Raw genomic sequence first — 8,024 nt, forward strand, 5'->3', positions numbered from 1 at the left:
CTTCGTACATCCGTCCTGTTGCAGGAATGCGTGGATGCTCCAAAGCTGTTGGTACCGTCACAGTACCAGCGTCGCTCCTCCTGCAGGAAGCGAATCTGCGTCGGCGTGGCAAACATGAGATGATGACGATGGCTGTCTACTCGGACGTCACCGATCACTTCGGCCTCTATGTAGAAGTACGTAGACAATATCGTTTTATCAAATATTATATGAGCGTCGACAAGATGTGGTGCGCACATATACTATTTAGTAAAACCATATATCGATATAAGTGTACATATACACTTAACGAGTTCAAGTCAAACTTAAACACACTGTGGAGGAATCACCCCAGGAAGTTCTGCCCTTCCTTTCATCATTAATGATCCACACGTGCACGGGATCTTTGACATTAAACGAAAAGAAATAGTAATAACATATTACCATTAAAATGTTAGTTACCCCCTATAGTATGATTGAGGGTATATACATAAATATTTCAAATCATACATAAATTATTGTTATAATAAACAATTATTCACAATAAAATATAGTGTAAAAGCTTGATACATTGTAAATGGTTTTAACCCCTGCGTAACCGCAGTCCGTTGATGGCAGGCTATTCTGCTAGCAACGTATCAAGTCAGAAGAGGATATTTAGACGTCTTCACAAGCTCAAGCTTCCGATCGACGTTCAACGACAACAATATGATATATGATTTCATTAGATACTTTTGGTCCGCACTTTGACTTGACAACCCCGGCGCGCGCCTAGGCCGACTAGAAATACGGCCGTGTTGTCAAATTACCGGCTATACCATTTGTTGGAATTAGGTTAAGTAATTATACTCGAGCTGATAGATGAATGTTGAGTCTATTTTCATTTTTACATGTATTTTCATTTGTGGTTTCAAGTGTAAATGATCATTAAGAGTAATTATTGTGATTATGATATATATTGTTGTCCAGTATCGTAGAGTCGTTAAAGCATACCGTTCGCTAGTAGTTGAGGTACAATAAACAGCCACGGACTCGGATAACTAATTCCGTGGGACAGCAAACCTCATATTTAAAGTTTTAGTTAAACAAATTATTTTATTTAATAACATAATCCAATGCATATTTCCCCCAATGTCTGCGCAGAATGCACATGAATGTATCATTTTGCATCACTAAACATGAGACTGACACTTCTCTAGATTCTCCTGTGACGATGAAATTTAGGTACGTATAAATCATTTTTAAAAGAAAAGAAATCCCACACCTTTCATAAAATGATTATAAAAGGGCTAACATGTTCGCATTTGAAGAACTGTTCAACCTTTTTCTGTCTGAAGAGTGGATAACTTGTCTTGGGACAAGTTCGGACAGGCAGTCTGGAGAAAGATCATGACGTCATAAAACATTCGACGTCAGGATTTCCTGTCAACTTCACGACTTCTTATAAATATTTTGTATGGGACGAACTTGCCCCGGCCGGACCTAGGTCTCCACTATAATCAGCGACATATACCCTATATATCAATCCCTATATTATGATGACAGAAAATAGAATAAAGCTTTTTATGTCAATTCCTTAGCTCGAAAATGTCCTTTTTTAAAGTTCAACACCCTAAATAAATGCCTGTATCCGCCTTGAAATTCACTGTATGTTGGTTATTTCTGAACCAATTCATTACTTTTCTAGCATCCTCGGATTAAAACATTAAAATAGTCAATTTTTTCTTACTCAGCTTTAACCCTCAATTCAGCTAAATTCCGGTCATTTCATATCGCAATTTAGGCCTTTAGTGCCACCCGCATTTCCGGTGTAAGACCAACAAAGGCATTTTGAGAGACTGCTATATGAACCAGAAGAGCATGACGAAAAGGTAAATGACTGCAATTCAGGTAATATATAAAAAATACTCCATTTTAGTAAAATGCAATACAAATTCTGTGCGTTTAGTTAGTTAAATATGTTGGCTATGATCCAACACAGGTGCCTGTGAACATAAATAATGCACCCTTCACGATAATTTATTCTTAGATTATTAACCCTCTAATAAGTCATTTATTTCAAGACCACGGTTAAACATCGGAATTCAGATATATAATTTGGATATGTGCATTAGCTATTAATTATTATGACTGTAACGATGATAACTTTCTCACGAATGAGGCATTAAGGCTGATGTTTTAATAAAATTTGGTAACTACTAAAAGCGTTTTCAACCGACAACACGCGCCTTCAAGTGACAACTACCATCGACAGACAAAATCTTTAAAAATACCGAATCTGAATAAAATGAGCAACACCACAACCTATGTTGGTCTTATGGCTATTATATATACACCAGAGTTCAAATTGACATTTGAAAAATAAACGGAGTGTTGTGAATTTAATTTTTACAAACGGCAGCGTAGCACACATGTATAAAATCACAAGAGCCTGAAGTTCTGTCAATAATTGACAGAACTTCAGGCTCCTGTGATACAACTCTCTAGTGTTGATCAGAAGCATTGCCAGACAAAATTGTTCAATAATGACATAAGTAAGTGACATCATAAGATATGTGTTATACATATATGACTAAATAACACATCTACTAGGCCTACTACTAGCTATAGTTATTCGAATAATCGATTAATCAATAGATAATAGATGGAGACCAACTTTTGATCATCTCATAATCAATTAACCATTATTTTTTTTACGATTGGTCATGGTAACTGAAGGTCAAATCGCTATCTATTCGGATTTGCAAGTGTGATCCAATTTAGTAAATAATGAGTCTAGAGAACTTCTGAACATAAGCTGGTGAATTCAAAAATGTCTATATACATCTATGTTCATGTATATGTTTAGGATATGTGACATGTTGACACGAACTGACAAATACACAAATTCTCACAGGTAACACACTGACCAGTCCATCGTCGCCAGGATCATTCTGCATCGACATGTGCTAATAGCTGTCAAAACAAACACTCAGAGATCTAGAGCCGGTTCCGCATAATTACGCAGCTGCATACCAAGTCTCGCGGTGTATCTTATTTCTGCTGCCTTAACTGTATGATTATTCATGTTTTTGTGAGATCTAGATCTGCGTGAGTTGCCAATGTCTGTTTTTATGTTTCTGTCTTTGACAATTGTCATTTTACTTTATTTCCATTAGATATGTACCAATTCCGAACACAATATTGCAACGATTGCTGCGGTGGTTTTCGGTATTGTTAACATGCCATTTAGACAAGTTAAAAAAATCAGTCTCTTGTACACATTAGGAACTTTTCAACTTTGAGAGCTTTATCAAACACTGACATTTCCAGCCTCACAACTGTGTTAAGCTTGAAATGTTGCATGTTTACGGCCAATTCTTAGTCACCGGTGCCTGGCATCCATTGGCCGATCATCTTTCTAAAAAAAGTCATAGGCATCTCATAAATAATGCATCCCCTCCCTGTTGACTGTTTACAATACTGCTCAATAAATAAATTTTTCCGTAAAGCTAAATACTCATATAATTGTGCATCGTCAAATTTCACCTCACACAACTTAGTAATTTTCCACAAATTGACACGAAGCTTGGTATATAAGTGTGTTGTAGTAATATGAATAACATACCTTCAGAATTTAAGCATTTTTTTCTGGCGATGGTTGTTGTCACTAAAAGATGCTTGTTTTCGTTTGAAGACACTTTCAAGTATGACCCATATAAATAGTTCACTGGCATAAGAACATGCATATATATCAATCATTTTGCGACCCAAATAAATGCTACGGAAAGGGATTTGATCTAAAGTTAATTTAAATACTAAGGCTGAATTTCTCTTTTATGAGCTATGAAAAATCATACTAACTTGACACAAATCAATATGAATGTTACAATGCAATACTATTTTAATCATAGCAAAATCTCACGGTAATTTATGTTAACAGATTTTGAACAAGAAAACATTGATAAATGAACTTTGCATAAGTGATTTCATATATAACATTCTTGGTCTCTAGCTGTGCACGTTTACTTTTGAGACTAATCAGATACACAAAATAGCTGACAGCTGGTCATCTTGGATTTTTACAGTTGAGATTCATATTTAAAAATGTTTCTCAGAAAGTGCTGGAGAGATCTTTCTCAACTTGAATATGTAGCTTCCCCGCAGTCTTTAGTTGACTGAACTTAAAAAAAAACCACTGTTCTGTTGCTGAAAGAACACTATGCTTTTCCTTTTTTTAACGGTTGTTTATTTTGCAGGTTTTAATTTAAAACTTTTTTCTTGTACCAAATCCTTTACCCAGTACATATATTAATATTGTATGCATTAAAGAAGGAAGTTATAAATACATTTTTGAGTCGTTTTCTGTCAGATTAAGTTCGTATAAAAAATTGTCATTCTGAAATTTGTATCAACCACTAAACAATGCCAACAATTTAAAGCATATATGGCTTCCTCATTGAACTACATCATATAGAAGAATTCATCATATGGAAGAATTATTTTTTCATGAAAACATGCCTCTTGCTCATAGTGCTTCCAGTCTGCACACAGATAAGTTGTTTTGTTGTTTTTTGTTGGATTTAGACAATAGTTTTGTGTTAATTCAGCCTATTATACTAAAATGTCTTAGGCTTATGTACTACATATGTAGCTAGTTTGCTCAAATCTTCATACATGCCAGATCTCACGGATTTTCACCTCCGATAAAGTCTCACGGCATGGGACATGAAATTGCGGAAAGTCCTCAAAACCTCACGTTTTTTAATGATCGATCGGTGAACCATTTTCCAGTTGTTGTTTACTCGAAGTCTTACGAGATTCCACGATGTTTTCAGTGATAAATCACGAGAGCTCTCGAATAGCAGTCATGTGATTGGTCAAGTGATTGAAGAGCTCTTACGATAACTTCCGGAAAATTTAGCTTGTTGAAATGGCCAGATTATCTTTTAATTGTGCCAGCTAAACATCTGATAGACTGCATCATCATGCTGTTGAAAATTTTACACCTCTGAATGTTAGCATTGTATCAATAAGAAATTACACAAAACGGTGTTTAATAAGATGAATTATCAGGACCAATTGAATAGAAAATCGGTTCAGAAAAACAACAGCATAATCAACTTATCAACTTGTGGTATAATAATAAAAATAATAATTTGAGGTTCTTATATATATTGCTTTATCACAACCTATATAGCTAGTTCGTAGGTTGTCACAAAGCGGTTCACAAATTATTATCTGTGGTTATGGGGCCTTTGCAACCAGCCAATATCTTCTTCACTCCCTGGGGAGCATACAACCGGTGCTGCCATTTCGACACTCACAGCTTAGTCTAGCATTCAACAATTCTAGCACTGCCCAACCACATACTGTTTTACAGCTGAGTAGACTGTAGCTGCAGGAACTGTAGCTTCTGTGTCCATTTTTTTTTACCATGGTCCAATAACAATAAAAAATAAAATAAAATAAAAATCGGACATGGAAGCTACGGTTCCCGCAGCTAAGTAGACTGGGACAAGCGGAGTAAAGTATCTTGCTCAACGATACAACACAGTGCCGTGCCATGACTCGAACCCACAACCCTTTGGTCACGAGTCTGGCATCCTACCACTAGACTACTGTTATTAAAACTTCTGACTGTTGGTTGTTATTTTACAAAATGATAAAATATAAGTACATGATGTGTGGTGTGTTTTTAGATCAAAACAATGATATATCCAAAGATGGCATAAATTTGTGAACAGCAGGGACACTCCCTACTTTTGGTCAATCTTTTTTCGCTAGCAGTGGGGCTTTTTTTTGGTAAAATACGGTAATGCAACAAATCGGCACAGGACATATGAAAGACATTAAAAGATACTATACTCTAGACACTTCTGGTCTAAAAGCCAGACAGACCCGACCGCATCACACCATTTCACATGATTTTAGTAATTATAAGCAAACAGGGAGAAATTCGGGTATACATATTTAAATACCCAGGTACATAAATCAAATACAAATATCTCTCCAGGTGCTGAAATTTTATTTCATGGCAGTCAAAAAAATAAAAAGATAATAAAAACATCGAGGGACCAGCTTTTGAACCCTTAAGACAGAAAATGTCAAGCAAAATTGAAAAGCATTCAGTGTGCTTCACATTGTTCAAAAGTGTCGGTACAATCTATTTATAGGACATACCGAAAGGTCTGTGACAGTGCTATAGTCTAAGATAATGGAACTGAATTGAGGAAAAAGGGTTCATAAATAAAGTTATTTAGAGTTTTATATCCCCTGCAATGAAGTGGGCGGAAGAGGGAATGGAGTAATCCATCTGTCCGTCCGTCTCCCAATCTGTAGACACAATCTTTTCCCTTCCACTACCAGTTCTCAGTTAAATCTCGTATGAAATGGAAATTTTGATTCGTTTTATCAAAGGATCAAGAATTTTAGTGACTATTGAAAGCACTCAGTTTTTCGTGTGACTCTTCAAGTCGAAAAATTCTGTCATCTTTGCATGGTCTATTTTCTCCATTGTAACATCATTATGTTCTCTTGACGTTGTTTCATTATTATTTGATGATGTCACAATATGTACATGTTGTACATATTACAAGAGTTTATATGTAAGAATATGATACAATTGTTATTTGATTAATTTGTATCTACAACTGCTGTGTGTAAAGAGACCAAATACCTGGGGTCCAGCCAGCCAGTAGGGACTTAGAAATGTGGTATTACCTTACCCCAAGGGACATAGTCTCAGGGTCATAACTATAGATCTCTGGCAAATATGCTTTGAAGCATGATTGGTCCTTACGACCTTTGAACTTATAGTTTTTAGAGGAAAATTGTAGGTTTCCAGGGAGCATGAGGTACAAGGCCTTTACACTTCCTTTAGACCAATTTATGATACATGTGGTTCTAACTCAAATTGTTGTGAAACGTCCTTTATCCTTTTTTTTTGTGCGGTCAACTTTGGTGCTGAAGAGTTTGAGGGTAAGCAGAAAATATTGCAAAATTTTGGATTTTTATTGATCGCATTATGGGGAAAATATATTCACTCACTCTCATGAGTTTCTCTGGTCATATTTACCTTATTCGAAACCTCTATAGTAAAATGTGCTAAAGGCAGCACAAAGTTCCAAATGGATGAAGCCGACGACAACAAATTGGCACATGTGCCTGATAATCATTGATGTGGGTTATTGTTCTGTAACAGGAGAAAGAGAAATGCAATTGCCAGACCAGGGTTCGAACCAGGAACCCTCCAAACTCTAGACGGACCCTCTAACCTGAATTGAGCTGCCTGGTCGCCGGCAATCGACCCAGTCCAGTTCCGCCACATTCCTCCCTCCTTTAACAAAATCTTTGACCCCGAAGACACACAAGACCCTATACCATCTTCTGTGGGTATATTTCATTGGGTGCCAAATTTATAAAAGGAGAAAGAGATTCGAACCTGGGAACCTCAGAACTCTAGCCATATGCTCTAACCAATTGAGCTACCTGGTCGCCAGCAATCGACCAATGCAGTTCCGCTACAGTTCTATTAAGTATAATGAAATATTCATATTTCGCCTGGGCTTCGCTCATGTAACACCTGATTTGAATCTTGGGGAAAACAAAGAATCATGTCACCTTACCACAAGGACAATTAATGCTTAATGAACATTGCTAACATGTATGATAGGCCTACAATAGGCCCAGAAACTGTGGTTTGCTTTCTATATATACATATGATGACATGAAGGATGATAAGGGAATCAGTACAAGATAGTTGGGTTGGTACATTATGGTTGGTTTGGTACATTTTAACATGGTAAGTTGGCTTAGAATATGATGGTGGGATTATAACTTGATGGTGGGCATGGTTGATGATGTTCAAGTGTTTTGTCATATGATTTCAAAATTAGGATTAAGACACATCATCAGCTGGAATTGACAACATACATTCGTCAGAACACAATTTGATTTGACAATCTGATGTAAATTAAAAATATTTTAAATAGCCTTCCAGGCTATATGATGGATTTTAATTCCGGTGTCATGCATAAAAAGTACCCCCCTACCAAAAAGTATCC

At 36.3% G+C, this 8,024-nt stretch overlaps 1 protein-coding gene across 2 annotated transcripts in view; it reads left to right on the forward strand.

The window, feature by feature from the left end:
• The first annotated feature begins 1,775 nt into the window (after window positions 1–1,775).
• The window catches only part of LOC110460918 (zinc finger protein 91-like), an 18,179-nt gene continuing 11,930 nt past the window's right edge, over window positions 1,776–8,024 (forward strand). Inside the window, exon 1 of one of the 2 annotated variants that reach the window (XM_021514135.1) lies at window positions 1,776–1,850. The gene's annotated coding sequence lies outside the window, so the exon portion shown is untranslated. Of the gene's footprint in view, window positions 1,870–8,024 lie in introns of both variants that reach the window. The other variant, XM_021514134.1, reaches the window with a different exon arrangement.

Source organism: Mizuhopecten yessoensis, unplaced genomic scaffold (assembly GCF_002113885.1).
Source record: "Mizuhopecten yessoensis strain PY_sf001 unplaced genomic scaffold, ASM211388v2 scaffold10523, whole genome shotgun sequence".
NCBI lineage: Eukaryota > Metazoa > Mollusca > Bivalvia > Pectinida > Pectinidae > Mizuhopecten > Mizuhopecten yessoensis.